This window comes from Prosopis cineraria, unplaced genomic scaffold (assembly GCF_029017545.1).
Source record: "Prosopis cineraria cultivar Desert tree isolate PC_DT_omini unplaced genomic scaffold, ASM2901754v1 PC2, whole genome shotgun sequence".
In the NCBI taxonomy this organism is placed as follows: Eukaryota; Viridiplantae; Streptophyta; class Magnoliopsida; order Fabales; family Fabaceae; genus Prosopis; species Prosopis cineraria.
The window spans coordinates 5,248,195-5,269,228 of record NW_026555333.1 but is presented as its reverse complement, the minus strand read 5'-3'; positions in this window follow the sequence as shown (position 1 = coordinate 5,269,228).

Sequence of the window (21,034 nt, the reverse complement as noted above, 5' to 3'; positions counted from 1 at the left end):
TAACTATATATGAATAGAAAATTGGAAATAGGTTTTTTTGCTGCCCATTTCAATTTCAATTTATATTTGATAAAAGTATATTTAATAGATTTAACTATTTATTGAATTTAATAAAAATATATTTCAAATATAATTTAAATATATTTTTTTAAAGTTACTCAAACAGCCACTTAATAAATCTGTTTTTTTACTGATTAAACCCAACTATACGCGTGCGAGAGGCTCCGCAATTTTGGTCAAACATCAATAAAAAGTGCGCGATTATGAGAATATTTAATCAGAGATCATCAAGAACCATCATTGATGTGGTGGATTAATATTAAATCCGACGGCTATCACTGACACAATTATTGGCGGAGCCTGAAGCCTGAAGGTTACCTGGGACGTGCGAAGTCATGCGCGTCACGTTCAAAAGACCCCACTCCACCCAAGACCATGGCCATCAACTTGCCGAGTTCTCGCCATCCGAAGTACGATGAAGCGAAGAGGACACGTGTCACCTTTTTTTTTTTAAACTTGGGGAATGGGAAATGACGTCTATTTGCAGATTTCCTTTTTTCTCTTTCTTTAAGGTTTCCAAATCAGGAAATTGGTGACCGTGCCTTTCGCCACGTTGGGGCTGCCAAAACACCTGATTCGTCCTCTTTTCGCTCTTATCCTCCCACCTTTCTTCTCTTTTCCTTTCTTTCTTTTTATTTTTTAAGGTAACATTATTCGTCCCCTCTCTCTCTCTCTGACAGAGACTTATTAAGAACTATCAGCAAGGACATCAAATTTTGATTCCGATACTTCTTGTCCCTCTTCGCTGACGAAAGTGGTTCTCGCACCGTTGGCATTGAGGAAAACGAATATCCTATATGAATAATACGATCATCCTGTATTATACCCCAAAAAAGATCATGCCAAACCTGAAATTAAACCCACCAAAAAAAAAAAAATCGAATCTTGGGGAGATAAGCCTGTCACATCATTATATATGTTTAGTTCCAAACAGAATGAGCACATTAGTGGATAATTTTCTCAAACCGCGCACCCAAGAACATTTCACCCGTGCATTTATTTTCGTTGCATTAAAATGTTATAATTTTTATGGCAAAAAATGTGATAATTTAAACAAATGGGAAAATTATAAAAGAATCTCACATATGTTGCAGTATTTAAATCCTTTGAAGTTGATATTGGTGAGTTTATATGAAATTTTTCATTTTAAAAAAGAGAGAAAATATTTTATATTTTATAAAATTATAAAATGAGCAAAATATTAAAAAAACATAAATCCATATAAATTCACGCCAATCTCAGCTTCCGATGACTTAAATCCTACTCCCTTCATTCAAAAATGTAAGACATTTTTAATCTTTTGAGATATAATCATTATCTTTTAAAAAAAAATATTCCTATTGATGAATGACTTTGTATTTATTGTGAAGTAATTAATAAAAATAAATATGAAAAGATAGAATTAATTTGAAAGTAAGTAACTACTTTATTGGGGGTGAGATTTAATTTAAAATGCCTTATATTTTTTAATGGAGGAAGTATGTTGCAAAGCGCATGTCTAATAATATTCAATTTTCTTAAAAATATAATCATTTTAGTTATATTATCAATCCCCTTTTTTTGTTTGTCTAGCAAATTGTTATCATCACTGTAGGGGCAGAGCTATGAGTTTTAATATAAGAATGACATTTAAAGCCCTCTCAAGAAAATTTATTGCAATAAAGGCTTATCAATTTTGTATCAGATATGTACTTATATATATTGTTGTCAAGAGCTAAACCTCAACATGTATTTTTTGTTAGGGTTTTCTTGAAAATTTAAGTAGCCAAAGTTCAGCTTTTAATAACAACATATGCATATTTTTACAAAATAATATCCAATATAAAATTGATGGCCCATTATTGGATGATAAATTTTCTTGAAAGAGCCTTAAATGTCACTCTCTCAATTTTAATTAGGTGGTCAAGATTATGAAGTAAAAACATTCATATTAAGAATTTTGATAACTTGGCTATTACAAAAACAAGCAACTTTTTTTATAAAACCTTTCACGCTGTAATTTTTTAACTTTTAAATAAGTAATATTGTGATTGATATCAAACACATGGGATTAAGGTATCTTGAGATTTTTGTTACAATGTTTGACAAAATTTATTAGTAATCCCCATAATTTCTTTCATCAGAATTTAAAATAAAAGCAAAATAAAATGACATTAATACTTTACAAGCATATGTAGTATTACCTCGTTGAAAATAAATGAATTGTGTGATAACTATATCTTCAAAAATTGAGCAATAGCATTATACAAGCATAAAAAAATACATATAGAATTGAAATGAGATTGTCCAGTGCCTACAAACTATTGTAATGTGCTTAGTCCTTTTTTGTCTAAATCTAATCATTTTCAACTAAATTGACAATTTGAAATGCAAAATATCTTACAATTCATCATTGTACTTATAAAAACACACACAACATTAACAATCATAATCAAGTTTTGAAAGAATAGATGCACATCAATTACGTATTTATTTATAACAACAAGAGCTGTTTATAATTGGTGAACTAAACAATGCACATAATATTTTAAAGAGGCCAAGAATATATTACTCATGCATTTTTAAAGAAATTAAAAAGTTATGGCCCTCTAGTCCCCCTTTCTCAACTGCTAGGGACTACCCCTCGTTCAAAAAATAATGGTGTAGTAAGAAATTTGAATGCAAATAATAATTAAAAAAAAAAAAAGCGGCTTCCGTTGCAATTTAAAAGCTGAAATACGATAAATAAGGCGAGTGCTTCGAGGGAAAAGCCAGTGACCTGTCCCAATCAGTCCAGCAACTTGGCAATGTATATAACATTTTCTTTTCTTGCATCATGATTAACTATATTTATATTCATTTTCTGCATTGCAATTAAAGTATGATTGAAACTATATGGCCCCGCGTAAAAAAAGAAAATGTTGAGCCGATCTAATGATTTGCCAAAACCTAAAAAAAAAAAAAAATCCTCTCAAATACGATGATTGATAGGTAATTAAGTGAAGTTGTTGTTTTCTTTTTTTTTTTTGTGTAAATACCCTTTCTTAAAAATAATTCTTCCATAGCCATCCACAAAACAATATCTATATATGAACAATGCGTTCACTCACGCTCCCCCCGGGGGTTGACTGATGCCACGTGATGGCCACGTCAATATTAGCCTATGGTGATGTGACCCTTTCGTGAGCACGAGGATTCGGCTCCGTTATGCTCGTGATGACTGCTGCGTTGTGAAACCAATATCCCAGTGGCAATCATCCTTGGACAGGACCCTCGATCGGGTAGAGGCGGAAACCTTCCACAACTAGAAGGATGATTAAGAGGCGCAAGTGATGTGACCAGATAATCAGCATCCTAATAATAACACCAATAGCATGTGCTTTCTCTGATTCACTTCATTGATCATCTTTTAAATAGATAAAGTGATCTATTTCATAAGTCATTAGATTAATAATAATAATAAAAAAAATATTATATAGTTCATTTACTTTTTAAGGGTTATACTTGAAATTTCACTAATTTTTATTTCTTGTACTTTTATTGTATTGGTATTGATGAGGTTGGTAAAAATGACTCATAAATAGAACCGGAGGAGTACTGTTTACCAACAATTGATAGTCATCCCTTTAATTATATTCCTCTGGTATCTATTGTTATAGTTATTGTGTGTGTGTGAAAAATGGAAGTCTCACATTATCCATATAAAAAGAGCTTCTAGTGAACATATAATCAAAATAGGTTAATAAATAGATTAGTGATGAATCCAAAAACAAGTACACGGGAGGGTAAAATTGAAAACTATTTAAAATAGGGGGAGCAAACGCTAATTTTTATAATTTTAACTAGCAAAATTTAAAAAATTCCCAAATTAAAGGGTAGTGAAATTGTTGGGGGGGGGGACACCCCCTTGCATTTGTCCCTATAAATAGATTTGGAGGAGAAGTGAGCTTGTACACATGAGATAGCTCTTTGCCCCTTACGTGCAAGTTAAAAAAGCATCGAGTTCTTTTTATTATAATTTTGTGGAATATGCTACCCTTTAATTTTGCATGTTTTGAATTAAAATTTCTCCACTGGTGTACGTGCATTTAACTATAGGTTACTTCTAATTGAATTATTTAACTCATTTCTTCAATTGCTTTATATTGCGACATTCAAAAACTGCTAAAATAAACCACCATAATGTCCCATAATGTTTTCAAAATTGGTAGTTTAATTGTGCTTTAAGGCCATCTAATGTTCTAAACTGTACTCTTGAGTCTTGTGAGTCAATCCTCTCCTCCACCTCTTGTACTGTGTTGTACTACTTGAGTATTATTATGCAAATCTTTGTTATTCTGTGCCTCTGTTAATTTTGCAAAATGGATTTGTTTAATATTAAAGAGCTACCATTTGATTGATACAGTGTGGCAAAATAATTTTTATATGAAGACAATGTTCTTGGCACTACTCACTCAAAATCTACAAACTAGAGCCAACAATAATCTTAAGAGCTATCCATTGTTAAATAAAGTCTCCTCCACTCTATTTGGTAATGGAAATAAGATAAGTATATATTAATTTCTAATTGCTTTGGACTAATTTTCTAATAACACTGTCGTAGGAAGGACTTTTAACAATAGTTATTTTAGATTTTTTATGTTAGTTATTAGGGGTTTTCCATAATAGTTGTCTAACTTATATGGAATTTTTTTTTTTAAAAAGGAAACTTACTTGAAGGAAAATGGAACTCAATGACAAAGCAACCCCAACAAGAAAGTAGATGGAAGAGGGAAGAAATGATGAAAAAAATCAACAATGGAAGGAGATTGGAACTCAAAGACCCAACAACTTCAACTAAAAGGAACAAATGCAGAAGAAATCAATAATAGAAGAAGGAAGAAGAAGTGAACCAGCCCAAGCGACAAGGTGACAGCATGGAATGCAAAATGACTCTAACAAGGAATGCAAAACGGCAAATGATAGTGGACACCTCATGATGATGGTGACTCAGCCTCTTCAAATAGTGGACCAAGTGATAGCATAAGTAGGAGCTTATGGGTCGGGGAGAGAGATAGTTGAGTGATAGTGTTGAAAATGAAATAAGGGAAGGGAAAAAGATGAGCTACTGATTTAAAAAATGAAACCATGTCAATTTTTCTAAAAACTGATGTGGTTTGATCTTTCCACATTGATTAATTTTAAAATCAACGTTGAAAATTATCTCAATTTTTTTAAATTTTGGACAAACCACATTAGTTTTTCAAATAACTAATATGGAATCTCAATTTTGCGGCAAATTGATGCTTATGCTACCAAAAAAACAATTATTTACCCAAATACTGCACTTTTAAAAATATTTCCCTACATATTATAAATTTAAAACTTAGTTCATATCAAACCAAATTTCAAATTTTTTCTTAATCTTGCAGTATAGAACTCGATCTATACTAAACTGAGTTCTGTACTTATATATAAAAAAAATGTAGGTTTAGGCTACTTTGCACCCCACTTCCCTTATTTCTGCACGTTCTCCAATGATAAACATTAATTTGTGGTTACCTCCTTTTGCTTTTAGCATATTTTAATTATAATTAAAATAATTATATACTTCAAAAATTATAAAAATTATAAAATAACTACATAATCAACAACAACATAAAGTTACATAAATTTAAATCATAATAAATAATTTTAGGGTTAGATTGTTAAAGATTATTTTTCCCTTCACTATTTTTCTAACAACGTCCTATACAGTGGAGCAATATCATTTCTAAATACTTTATCCATTAAAAAAAAGAAGATATTTTTAATCTTTTAAAATATAATCATTATTTCTTACCAAAAGTACCCTCATTAAATAAATCACTATATATTTATTTTAAGAGTTTAATTTTTTTTCAATCGAATCTCACTTCCTAATAAAATAATTACTCATCTTCAAATTAACATTCTTTTTTCACATTTATCCTTATTTAATAAGGTGTTTTACCTAAAATAAATATGAAGTGATTTATTCATTGAGGGTACTTTTGATAAGAAATAATGATTATACTTTAAAAGATTAAAAATACCTTGTATTTTTTAATAAATAAAGTATTTACATATGATATTGCCCCACTGTATAGGACGTTGCTAGAAAAACAATGAAGGAAAAAATGATCTTTAACAATCTAATCCTAAAATTATTTATTATGATTTAAATTTATATAATTTTATGTTGTTATTGATTATGTAGTTATTTTATAATTTTTATAATTTTTGAAGTATATAAATATTATAATTATAATTAAAAAAATATATATTTTTTTTGATACATAAATTATTATTTATATTTCACACACACACACACACACATATAATTACATTGTTGGGTCCTCTTTTCCCAAAAAAAAGACAAGAAAAAACATATGCTGAAAGCAAAAAAGGCAATCACGTATTAATATTTATCATTGGAGAACGTGCAAAGACAGGGGAAGTGGGGTGCAAAGTTGCCTGAACCTACATTTTGTGTTTTATTTTTCATATATATAAGTACAGAACTCGGTTTAGCATAGACCGAGTTTTGTACTGCAAGATTAAAAAAAATTTAAAATTTGGTTTGATATGAACTGAAGTTTCAAATTTATAGTATGTAGGAAATATTTTTAAAAGTGTAGTATTTGGATAAATAAATTTTTTTTGTAGCATAAGCGTCAATTTGCCCAATTTTGCATTGGGTATCCATTAAATTGATGTAAAAAGTTTATCACCAATTTACAAGTACACCATCATCTTTTTTTACTTCAGTTTATTGCAAAACAAACGTTAAAAGGCAATATGAAAAGTGTATTTTTTTAACAGTAGAAGGTAAAAAGAGAAAATGCTATTTGAAAGTATTTATTTTTCTTATTATATTATCAGTACAATATTATGCTTTTCATGAGAAATAACTTCTAATTCTGATTGATTGATTATTGGGATCTATATAGCTATAGAGTTTTGGACATGGCTGAATGGAGTAAGGGTAATTAACACAATTGTGTCCTCTAGTCACCTAGAGTCATTGTTTGTAAAATCAGAATGGACTAGTTAGTCGAACTAGTGAACCGACCATGCATCTAATCCAATTTTGCTATTTCATTTTGTCTAGGTTAACTTAGGTCACTTGAGATTAATTCAAATTGAACAGCCCAAACCCACAGGTTGGCAGGTTATATTTTTTATGCCACAACATACACCATAAAACTCTAGGAAAGAAGTTGAAAGGAGAGCATAAAAAAGACAAAGAAGTGAAGAAAAATAGAACAAATGAAAAAAATACTTGCTATAGAAGACAATTTGAAAAAATCATGATAAGAGATTAAGAAGTTTAGAACAGAAAGCACAAAACAAAAAGGAAAATAAAGATTCGGAAGCCACTGAACAAGGCTGGTGGAGAAAAAGATTGAAAAGAGAGAATCTTATAGGAGAAAATAGGAACAACAAGGATTGAGAGCTTGAGTTTGAAATTGAAAAAAGAAAAGAAAAAAAGGATACGATGAATTGATGGCTCTAACATGACATGTTTAGGAGTATTTTTTTAAACTTTTTACACACTTTTTCAATTAAAAAATAAATGTGCATTATTTTCAATGCTTGCTTGTGATTTATGGCCTTTTGCTTAGTTTCTGGCATGATAAGCAATAACATATTTATTTTACATATTCTTAAATGAAATATTTATTTTGCATATTCTTTTATTACTTTATTAATAAGGAATTTTTTGCAAATATAGTCTATAATATCAAACCAAATAAATAGTCCAAGATTTATTGTTGTTTTATTATGGATTGTTTGTTATATTGTCAATGATATACCATTGTATATCAATAATAAACCACTTATATATTTTTAATGATGAACCCTTGTAAATTAATTATAAATTCTTTATATATTAAAATTTTGGCCTATATTTTCTTAGCACAAGATTTTTTTTGACCAGTGGACTAATTTATCCTATTAATAATTATAGTACTTATATTTATACATGTGCACACTCTCGATTTATTGTCTTTTTTCATATTGTTTATTGTGTCGTTTTTAATTTTTATGCTATTCTAAGTTTATATATTAATAATAATTAGGAAAAAGAATTTAATTAGGTGTAATAGATGTGAATGAATAATTAAGAGGAAGAAGTTTAAACAATTTTGATGATTGTTATGTGTTTACGTGGTATTATATTGTATGAAATATTAAGTATTAGATAATGTGTTTTTATTTAAACTATATTATTTTATTATGATTGGTCTGACTCTAATTTGACTTCTAGTTGAATCATTGACCCTTGACCCCTAATTTTTGCATGTTCAATGATCGATCTATTTTTCAATACTTTGTCTAAAATAATAGGTGAGGTCATTTATGGAATGCAAAATGATGATTAATGGCATAATAAGAAATGGTGGGTTTAATATTTCGGCCGCTTTAATGAGACAGAGAAGCATGTTCTATAAACAAAATATTATTGGAGATTTCTTGCTGTTAGATTGCATGCATGTTACATTGTTACTATTGAAATAATTGTGGAATGATCTAGATGGTTAGAGTCCTTTTTCTACAAATGCAGTTGAAATCATATAAAGCTGCGAAATTTATTATGAAGTGTATTTCATATTGGTGATGGTGAGCACATGAGAGTGAAAAGAAATTATAAAACTATGAGTGTCATATTTATAATTGAATTTGTTCAAATGCTTGGTGTATGTACAGAATGGGTTTCATGCTACCCTTGATATCACAGAAAATTATATGGTGAGTTTCAATTTATTATTGAAATGTTATAAGACGTGGACGAGCTTTTATATCTAGATGAGACATTTGAAGAGTAAAGGTATATCTTATTCTTCTATATGTTCATATTTAAGTTGCGCTTTTTTTTTTTATCTAATTTGGTGGCAAAAATTAGATATATTTACGAGCTTAATGATTAAATTAATTAAATGAAAAATTGTTACGTGTCCATATTTTTGTGGGGTAATTTGGTTTTATGAGAGTTATGTATGGATCTAGATTAATTATGTGAAATTCTAATTAATTAGAGTGGTTGGTAATATATGTCTAGAATATTTTCATGAAGATGGCAGTGATTGATGATCAAATGAGACTGTAGGTTGTGATGACTCAACTGTAATTTCAGAAATAAAAGATCGTTGTTGATGATTATTACATGGCCTATTCAACAATCGTAACAAGTTTTAGGCCAATGCCAGCAAAATATTCAGCAAAATGGAAAAGTGATATATATTCACTTAGCAGTATGGATCAAAAATGGCAATGATGAGAATTTATTATATTTAAACCACTTGCGTGTCAGTTGTGTGGAAAACATTGGGATTAAAGCTTGATGCTTTGTTTACATTAATTGGTAGAAGTTGCAATTTTCTATGGCAATGTATTTTTAGTATATGCCAATTGATGGGAAACAATTTCTGTGAATTAAATATTTAATTTTTGTAAGTAAGTGAATGTTATTTACAAATGAGGATTATGATTCCCTAGTTATGATACCATTCGGTTATTTAGACATTAATGTGGTGTTTATTTTATTTTAAAGTGGTTACATAATACAATAATTTCTAACACTTGCTGATGTTTTATCTAAAGCATAAGTGGTATCTTATAATTCATTGAAAGATGATATTTTGGGCATTAACGATAACGATTTGGTACCTATGTGGTAAATTTATGAGGGATGAAATGAAAGCTTGCAGTGTTTTATGGAGATTGCGAAAAATGATGTTTGATAAATTCACAAATTTTTTGAAAGGGTGGGATGCCTAAAGCGTGGGATATTTTGCAAAAAATATTTTACTTTACCCTAGAAAGTTAATTATGTGTTGCACCAAATTGTTAGCCTCATTTTATAAATGTCAAGATATTTTTATGCTGTGATTTAGAGAGAAAAAATAATTAAGATGAGGCTATTATTTGCATAAAAGCAAAGTTTGTGATTTATCAAATCCTTATATGGCTTAAAACAAGCATTATGATGGTGGTATAAAATTTAATCATTTATCTATCTAGATAAATATATTTTAAAATAGGTGCATGATGTAGCATCCTAAAATTTCTAATTAAGAGTATTAAACAAAGTATGAATTAATTAGGAGTAATGTAGTGCAAGATTTGGGGTTTCACTCCATGTTCGCTTTTGGAGGTGACACGACACAGCTGATTACAAAGCTCAGACAAGAATAGACAGGGTAGGTTCAAATAATTAGCTTCATTTGCTAGTTGACACATTTATAACATGTACGACCAGTAACACCTCAAAACAACATTTTAAATTGTTAAAAAATGAAGAAAAATAGATGGAGAAAATATAGAGTTGGAGAAAAGAAAGGAATCTCTACTAGGGCAAGCAATCTTCATCCAATGGAGGTGTTTTAGAGCTTAAGAGTACTACATGTAAGTTTATAATCCTTCATCCTCCATTCTGGCTCCATTTTAAGGTTAGAGTTTCTAATTTCTCCCTTTCAGTTCTTGGTGGAATTTATGAGTTTTAGTTGGTTATGGCTGAATCAAATTGGTGAAATTAAGTTATTGGGAGTTTGTTTTTGCTCTTAAAATAGTGGGTATTGATTATTTGATCATCAAATCTGAATTTAATTAGTTTAGACAAAACCCTTGGCACTTTGATGAAGAATTTAGGTTGTAGGATGTTATAATTGTTGTTATTTAAGCTATAAATTAGGAGTTAGAAGTGGTATATATATTTCTTGATTGTTAGTGATGATTATGGTTGTTAATTGTGGATTAACCTTATAACACATTGTTTGAGCTCAACTCTAGGTCGGGAAGCAATTGGTATAAGGGTAACTTTTAAGTTTTCAAAGGTTTGAGGTAACCATGATAATTTTATTTTATGCTATTGCTTGTTAGATTAATTACGACTATTTGTGAATTTGAATTATGTTTTGTTTAGCTTATTAAATTTAAAATATGTGTTTCTAAAGTTTGAATTTAATATTTCTATCATTTTGAAATTATGAAAGTGTGGTTATAAATATTTGCAAATGTGTTTTTAGAGTTTATAACTTTATGATTTGTGTTTATGAATGCATGATGTTATATGCTTGGAATTGAGCATGGGATTGTGTGGCATGATCGCATATCAGGCAAGAGTTCACCTTAGAAGGAGTTAGTGTTATTTTGTCACATAAATATAATCAACACCATAAGTGCCCGAGTGTTTGCTTCAGGGTCAAGTCTTCCTAAATTTCACCCAATAATTGATGTAAGCATAGGTTACCTAGATCCTTAGCCCTTAATATCATCCTTGATTAGGTTTAAGGCAAGGCATTTTGACACCCCAGGGATCTAAAAATGAAGGAATCCATGGTCTGAGAGTAATCAGTGCAGTATCTTTGGCTAAGTGGCTCCTCATGATTGGTAGCTTGGATTAGTCCACTCATATGGATTTAGCCTTGTTTGAATTGTTAGCCCATTGATTCGGTCAACAGTCAAGGAGGAAATAAGGAGTATTGATCATACGTTCCTTGATATAATGAGATGTGATATTACATTGAGAACTATATTGACTTTAAATGCCTATTTTACATGCCTTAATTGATTTGACTAGCATGTGCATAGTTTAAAACTTTTTTAATTATTGAGTAGTTGTATTCATCATATCTTAAGTTCACAAGCACTAACTCTGGGCAAGACAACGAAAAGGCACCTAAGGCTTATGGATTTAGTATTATCACTGTGTGCCTTTCATTTTGATATTTACGTGTAATTTGATTATGATACTGCCAATTAGGATAATTCTTTTTATTACTAGCACTATTGCATGCTATTTGTGTTGATTGATTATATTTGGTGCCCTAAGCTTTGTTGTATATGCTGTTAATGTTTGATTAAGCATAAATACTTATGCAAGTATACTTCTGATTATTTTGATAATTGTGAATGGGTATTCAATGATTGAATATTATTTACCTTTGCCTTGCTTATTAATGAAATTGGGATTAAGGAGTAAAAATACAAAATGTGTTGTATATGTGTGTTGTGATGCATTATATAGGTTATCATAGGTGTTTTGGGCTTAGCCTAAGTGATTGTATAGGCTATTAGTACTTTGGTTGAAGTTTGGACACCTTAAAAGTTTTAAACTGTGAAAATAGATTTGTTTTAATTCTAGGTGTCCAACATTTCAATATGCTATAATTTGAAAACAAAACTAGTATCATTAGTTAGTTCACTTTATGAGTTTTATGTAGACAACTAAATCACCTTAATCAAATGTCGGATGGATTGATGGGACATGTTAGAAGTTTGCCCCTAGAACTAGTTTGTGAAAGCATTTGGCTGTCACAATTTTGTGTATTACATAGCGGCACATAACACAAAGGAGATTTAGCCATAATGGACAAAAGCTTGGCCCTGGTGAATATTCCTAAAAATGGAAAATCATTATTGTTAACCTTATTTCTTTATTATTTTTCAATCAAAATGATATCTCATGCTTTCACATACTTTAAACTTTGATTTATGTATGTTTGGGCCTTGATAAAATTCAAATATTTGTTCAACTTGGGATCCCAATAGTTGGATAAATTGTTACATATTGTTTTATGGGTTTTAATTTTATCTTCTTTACTAGTATCTAATACAAGATTTTATACTATCTACCATGGTAGAATATAAAAGTCAGTAATTTGGACCAAACTTGATGAGCTAGCCTAAACCCACCCTAAAAATTTAGGGCCAAGCTCAATAAAATATTAATTTTTTAATGTTTGGGCCTATTCAGGTCTGAATGGGCTTGAGAAAAATTCATCCAAGCCCAATCGGGTTTGAGCTTGGCCCGAATGCCCAAATAAAAAAGTAAATATATATGTATATATATATAATATAATGAATATTAATTAATTCTTTAAGTTTTATATCATTTTATACTAAAATATTATATATTTGAGTGCATTACTATAGTTATTTTTTAAAAAAATTAAAAATATTTATATTTTCATATATTTATTATTTTTAATTAATAAAATATCTCAAAATAATATTTAAATATATTTTAATATTTATTTTTATATTTTAAGACCTAATTTTTTTAAAAAAATTTGAGTCCTATACATTATTTGCGTATCCAAAAAATATTTTATATTATTTATAAAATAAGATAATTAATTTTAAAGTAAAAAAATTAATTTTAATTTTAAAATAAAATTCAAGCATGTACGAATTTTCACCTCTACTATTAGATAAACATAAGAAATAGAATAATATTCTTAGATAATTATTGAGCTATCGTCCATGCTAGATTTAGTTAAAAATTAAAAATCAACTAGAGTAAAAACTCTTTATATGTAAGGGTTAAACAATATAAAAAGTTAAAGAAAAATAATTCTAAAAAATAATATTTTAATCATAATTAAATAATGTTATTTTATATAATGTAATGATAACTATTTTTTTCATATTCTTAAAAATAAAAAATATAGTTTACCCAAAAATTATAAAAAACTTTGAACTAATTAGGGACAAAGATTTTAAGTTAGTAGTCTAACCATGATTGAATTGATATCAACTCGATCATAATTAAAATAATATAATTTAATTAAAATATATAAAAATATCTATATATGACCATGATAAGAGTAATATTTAAACAATTAAGACATTAATTTATAAGTAAAGAAGATATTCATGAATAAATTATACATAATATAATATAATAATAACAGAGCTATTTAAGTACAATGTTGATAAGTTATTATTTTTATTTTATTTTTTTAAAGTTAAAATAATATTTTATGCTTGACAGAATTATTTAAAAATTAAAATTGGTTTAAAAAATAAAGAAAAAAATTTTAAAAAAAATTTTGAATATTCAAGCCAACTTGAATAAGCTCAAAGCATGAAGGTGTTAAGGTCGAATCTGGTTATATGAGTTTCTTAAAAGAGATAAGATACTTTAAGCTTGATTCGAATAAACTCAACCAAAATTAAAACCAATTCAAATAAGCCTGTCTTGCCCGAATTATCGACTTTAGTAGAAATTCCTATTGTGGTAGGGACCACTTGTATGTATTTTATTTTAAATATATTTTGCAACTACAATTCTATTATCATGGTAGAATATGATTAGTTAAGGTTAAGTTTAAAAAAAACTTGGAGATTTTACAGATGATCTATTTAATTATCTTGGCATAAGTGTGAATAATAACTTGTTTACATGTGTTATGATCTCATGAGATAAATAACATATTTTTTGAACCGTGGTTTTGTGAATAGTGGATTTCCTCGATATAAAATACATGGATGTTAATTGAATTGTATATTTATATGAAAAAATCCACTAATAATAATCCACCATTCGTACCAATTAACTCAAAAATATAATGATATAACTATAGTGAATTTCATTTTCATTAATATGAAATTGGATCGAAGGCTAAGTTGTTGGAAATCTTCTTAGCAATCATTGTGGTATAAATCTAATACATAATAGTTAGTATCAATGAGTATTTCCTATGATATGTTAACATGCATTTTAACAAAACAAAAATGAGATGATTTTGTTGCTCAATCTATGCAAGTACAAACTTTGAGAGTTTACTAAATTAATCAGTGTTAATTTCATTATAGATAGCTATATTGCATGAAAATTGAGCATATTAAGTAATCTCATAATAAAAGGATGAGGCAAATGAGTGTTTTGGGGGATTTCATAAATATTGGTATCATGAACAATGGATTTCTCTACTATATTAAAATAATATAATAATATTAACTAAATTTTATATTCAGATGAAAAAAATTTATTGTTAGAAGTATTATGAGAATCCAAGTTTATTACTCTGGAGTTAGCAAATAATGGGATTGAGTCATTGAAAAACTTCTTAGTGGATATTTTATTGAGAGTACAATTGACATAAGTTGTGTTGATGATCTATGATTGCCAAATGACTATTGTCATTGTAAAGAGAATAATGGCACATGTAGAGATCGTTTGAGATATGATTAAACATGTTAAAAGAGAAAGTTATTTTAATCAATTATGTAAGATTATATGTCTATTTCTTCTAAAGAATGAGTAAACAAGACTTAGGAATTTTCTCATGCATTATTTACATGTATATATTCAACGGTTGATATCGCTTAAATACAAAAGCACGTGTACTTTGTTCGTAAGATACAAATAATTAACTTGAACATTATAATGCTGTGTTTTCTTTCTCTACCAGCATTTGAACCTATGCCAATGGCTCAATGACAAGCCCTGAAGCAATAATGCACGTACGAGAATTTATTTATTAATTATTGATTATTGATTTACATTTTTTAAATAATGAATATAATGCACCCTTCAAGAATAACCAACTTGCGATTTAATATTTACTTTATGGACATCGGGACATCTCTTAGGTAGCTCTCTCTCTCTCTCTCCCCAACCTTGATTATTCGTTAATGTCTCTTTGAAATCTACACTTCTTTAATTTAGTGGGATTTGTTGTTTACGGATTACCTAAAGAAGTGAAATAACATTTCTTCTTCCAACTAAACAACTAAATTCCCAGAGCAGTTTCTTTCCTAGTTACTCCCTCTGGTGTTTTAGAAATCATTCATAACTTCTTCTTCTTCTTTTTTTCTGGACGTTTTCGTATATTATATTTACCGTGATAACATATTTTGCATTCACCAGCTCGAACCAATAGGAAATAAATCAGCAGGAGAAAATCCTGTTTCTTTAAGTATGTGTTTGGTTTTTAAATTGTCAAAAGTTTATTTGGTGAAAGTTAGTTGTTGTAACGAAATTTGTGTTTGGATATATTTTTTAAAAAATCAGTTTGATACATTAAAAATTGTTTAGATTAATGATAATTTGTGCTTTTAAAATGCACTTTTGAATATATAATGACCAAAAAGACATTGATTTATGAAAATTTATAATTTTTGTTATACAAATATTATATATTAAAAATGTTAAAAAAATCAAAATAACATAAAATTTAATATGTTAAATAATAAGAATAAAAAATGTAAAGTTTAATATTGAAAAAAATCTAATAAATAATTTGACAGTCATTAATATTGAATGGTATACCCTATAAATAGGATTAAAAACAAAACATTTTTTTCTCTTTTATATATAGAAGGTTTACAAAATTGCCTCCCTATATAATCTATTTGGCCTTGTGGCTATAGCAAAATTCAAATTCTAATAAAACAAAGCACGTAACAAGTATTGTAAGGGAATGGGGGCAATATAGTAACTTTAAAAACTCAACACCAGAAAGTCAGTTTGAAAAGTTTCAAAAAGTTAAGTTCTCAAATTCATTTTCAATAGCTTTCTCAATATACATTCAAAAAGTTAGTTTGCCCAATCATGAAATTTCCAAATAACATCCTACATTTAAAAAGTGCAAAAGTACATCCCAAAAACTAAAAGTTATGTATCTAAATGGGCCTTAAATGCTTACTTTCTTTTTCATGGTATTCACCAGAAGTCAATACCAGCATGTAAATTCATTTCTAGAAAAAGAAAGGTTGCCCTATTATTAAAGGGCATTATCATCAAGAAAAAGAAATGTCACATTTAGTTACTAGAATGGAATGAATTGAAAAAATTAAGATAAAAATAAATTAAAGCACTCTTTTCTCATACAAACTATGATAAAGCTTATTAATATATACTCCATCTATTTAAAAATATAAAATATTTTTAATCAAATTTTACTCCTACTAAAGTAATTACTTACTCCCTTCAACCCTATACATAAGGTATTTTTAATCAAATTAGGCATACCAATAAAGGTTTATTATTTAGTTGAACTCATATAAAAACACAATAATTTTTTAATTGTACTCCTAATAATATCATAATTAATATCATGATGGTGATAGAAAAAATATATAATTAATGATCTATTTTATTTTTCAAGACAAGGGTAAAATTATCTAATTACTCAAAAATATTGTTGTCATCCTTTATATTTAGGAATAAAATAAGTTTATAGAAAATACCGTATATTTAGAGACAAAGAGAATACTTTCAAACTAACCATATCTTTTCATATTTACCCCTTATTAAATACCCTACAATAAATATAAAATCATTCATCAATAGAGGCACTTTTGAAAAAAGATAATAATTACACCTTGAAAGACTAAAAATGCCTTATATTTTTTAACATCTAACTCATCAAAAAATGCCTTACATTTTTTAACGAAGGAGTACTACAAATGTAAAAATTATCACAACCTCCAAAAATTTTATAAATAATAATTTTCAACCTTATGAACTAAATTACCCCTCACCTTTATGAGTCTCACCTGCCTTACCTTTATTTTTTCAATCCATTCAATTTCTTTCTAATAAGCAAACAGGACTGTAAATTTACTAAAGTTGGGGGCTAAAATATATAAAACTTCCATGAACTTTGAGGCACTTGTAAAAGATCCCTTCACCTTTAATTGTTTAATATTAACTCCTTTTACATTTAATTTTATTTTTCTAAGCCCGCTATTGTTAATCATTCTGTTATGTTGTAAATAGAGTTTGTTATGTCAGATTAAAAAAAAAAGACATATAGAAGCTTATGTGGCATTATATTTAATCAAATGATAAATGCAGAAAAATTATATTATTTTTTAAATTTTATTTTTTATATTAGTTTTGAATATTTACTTTTTTATTAGTTTTATCCATGATTTTTTTGTTATCGACAGTGCATAATTTTCTTATATTAACAGATAAATTTTTGTTTATATGGTTTTTATCAGTGAAAACTTTTAGGTTTTTTCTTTTCATTTATTGAATGTAAAATACTTTTTATTTGATATAGAATAAAAAATTATAGTTTCTCCCTTCTTAAATTGTGTTGAAAAATTAATAAAAATATTCTTTTCATGTCATGTACCATGTCTATTTTACTAATATTATATGACAAACTTTATTAATAACTAACTATAGGGGGTTTCAAAAAACAAAATCAAAGATTAGGAAAATTAGTTTTAAAAGTTTAAAGACAAGAGAGGTTATATGCAATTGTCAAAGTTCAAGGAGTTTTATGCATTTTAGCATAAATAATACTACATATGCATAAATAACAAGTAAAAAGATATATTATTATCATTATTTAATATAAAAATCTTATATATACTTAAACATATTTTAAGTATGATTGTCTTTAAAAATATATTTGTGTGCTATTGGGCTTGCTAAGTACAAAGTGTGCAGAGTTTGAATGCCATAACGACTCCCAGTTCCAGGAGAAGAGGGTCTGACTTTGCAAGTGACACAATGAGAATAAAAAAAAATTTACCCTGAGTCTAAAAGACCATTTATGAGGCCATCTCATAATTTATAATAGCTTTGCATTTTGTAGGTAGATTAATAACATCACTTTTAATAGAGGTTTGTCTAATTAGTAAATATTTAGTTCATAATCTATAAAGTTGTGAGATCAATTTTTACTATTAGAGTGAAAATTTTGTTAGTAAACAATTTATAAGTATCTCTATAAGCAGTTTAAGAGACCATTTATGAGGTCATATCATAATTCATAATAGCTTTGCATGTTATGGGCAGTTTAATAACATTACTTTTAACAAATGTTTGTCCAATTGTTATATATTTAGCTAATAATTTATAAGGGTGTGTCATTAAATCTCATTACTAGTTTGAAAACTTTATTAGTGAGTGATATGTAAGTATCCTTTTAGGTGTTCTTTTAGTTTAAAGGCATGCCTTAACACTAGTAATCAATTCCTTAAACTTAACTTGTCTAAACTTTTTTCTATCAAAAAAATAAATCACTTGGCTAATAATCCATATCATATATGTTTAGAGCATGTGAACTGTAACATCCTGATTTTTATATATTAAAGAAATTGTGGAATTTAGGTTTTGAGGAAAAAAATAATAATAATAGAAATTTATTATTTGAGGTTATTTAGAAATAATATTATGATTAGGTATTTAATTATGAATTTAAAAATTTAAATTTAAAACCACATAAGTAATATTTAGTTAAGATATAATACATAAATAATTTTTTTATGTGTGTGTTAAAAAAAAGAGAAGGTAGAAGGAACAAAAAAAAGGGGGTGGAAGGTTGTTGTTTCTAAGTCCTACATTGGTTAGATGAGGGAAGAGAAGAGGTGCCTTCATATATAAAAAGGAGGAGGTGTGTGCATTAGGAAGCATGAGAGGCTAAGATGCAATTTAGAGGAAATTGCAACTTTTGGCCCAAAGGTTTGAATAATTAAATTCGAACCTATAGTTTTTTTTAATATAATTTTGGGACCACAATCCCATTTTATATTATTTTTCTCTCTTTCTCTCATGTTGCTCGACGTTTTTCTCGCAAGGGGGATTATTTTCTTTTTCTTCAGGTATGTTCTAACTTTCCTGTTTAGATTAGCATTTAAAAATTTATTTAATTACAAAATTAATTTTATAGTTATTTTCTAAATAATATTAGCTTTCTAGTGATATGAATATTTTGTAGGATAGAGTAAATATTTTGATTAGAATTTTTCTATAGGATAGTTAATCTGATGATATGATGGATTAAAAATATAGGTTAAAACTCTTAGGGATATAATAAATATTATAGAATATTTTCTTGAGGTTGAAACTCATGTTTAAGAATTTTTGAGTTAAAATCTAGATCTATATGGTTGAATTTATGTGGAATATGAGATGTAGGGATAAATCTATAATTATTAAATATTTATTTAAGTATGAATAGGTATTTTTGAGGTTATAGAAAGGTGATTTGAGGCTTCAGATAATTTTAAAATTTTTAATTTGTTTTGGATGAATTTTTAGAATATAGAAGGATGAAATTGTGATACTAGAAGTGATTTGAGGATAAAAAAAAGTTTATTAGGGTACGAGAATTTTAGAAAAGAATTTGGGAAGTTAAATGAGGCATAAATCTTAAATTAGTGTTAATATGGATTATAGATCTAAGACTTTCTAACTATTTAAATTAGAGTTATTTATTTTAATGGTAAAATTAATATATAGTATTGTGAAATAATTATGTAGATTATATTAACAAAGATAGTGGTGAAAAGGAGTTGTGAAGGGGAACTTGTTATTCAAGACACAAGGTAACCATTATTAATGTGTTGTGATGGGTGTGTTTGTGAATGGTTATGTGTTGTTTTGTTGTTTGAAAAAATTATGAATTATTGAAAATAAATACTGTTATATACTTCCGTGAAATCATTGCCAAGTGGGTTAAAAATTTATTTTTTTTATCATGATGAGATATTATTGTTCGGATATATTCTGTTTGGATATTTGAATGATGCATGACTTGTCAGGGTATTTTAATGTATGGTGTTAATGGGAATTTCTGTTCGGTTAATTATTACCACGTGGTAAGCCCTCATTGGACCCAATGAGTGGCGTGTCGCTTGGTCCAACTCACCTTTGGCCGGGTGATTTGGTGTCCGAGCATGGCGAAAGGAGGATATAAGGTGCAGTCATGCAAATTAAATACTTGTTCGGTTTGTTTGAAAGTATTGTTTGATTAAATGTTTTGTGTGCCCACTTAGCAATCGCATGATTAGTTACATCCGCATGCATCATTACATATTAATTTCTGGTTACTGGGACTTTTAAGTCTCATTCCCCGTGGTTAATATTTTTACAGGAGCGAGTCCGGCCGAGAAAGCACCAGAGGTGTAACTATGGTGTATGAGACACCATCTTTTACGTTGCCTCTTATTTTGGATTATACAATGTATCTTGTGCCAACTTAGGACATATCTTGTTGTGGAGCATGTAAACTCTAATCCTTTTTATTAAATGCATTTATATGTCCAAGAGGATTATGTCTGTCCCTTTTGATTTATGACCTAATTTGAATAACATGCTATGAGGATCATGTCTGTCCCTCATGGTTCTAATTGCTTTTTGAGATATTTTAAGACCTGTGGTATATTGTCTTGGATGTATCATGGTAGAAATTTTTCTACCATGATAAGGGTATGATAAGGGTTCAATGAAAAAAAAAAT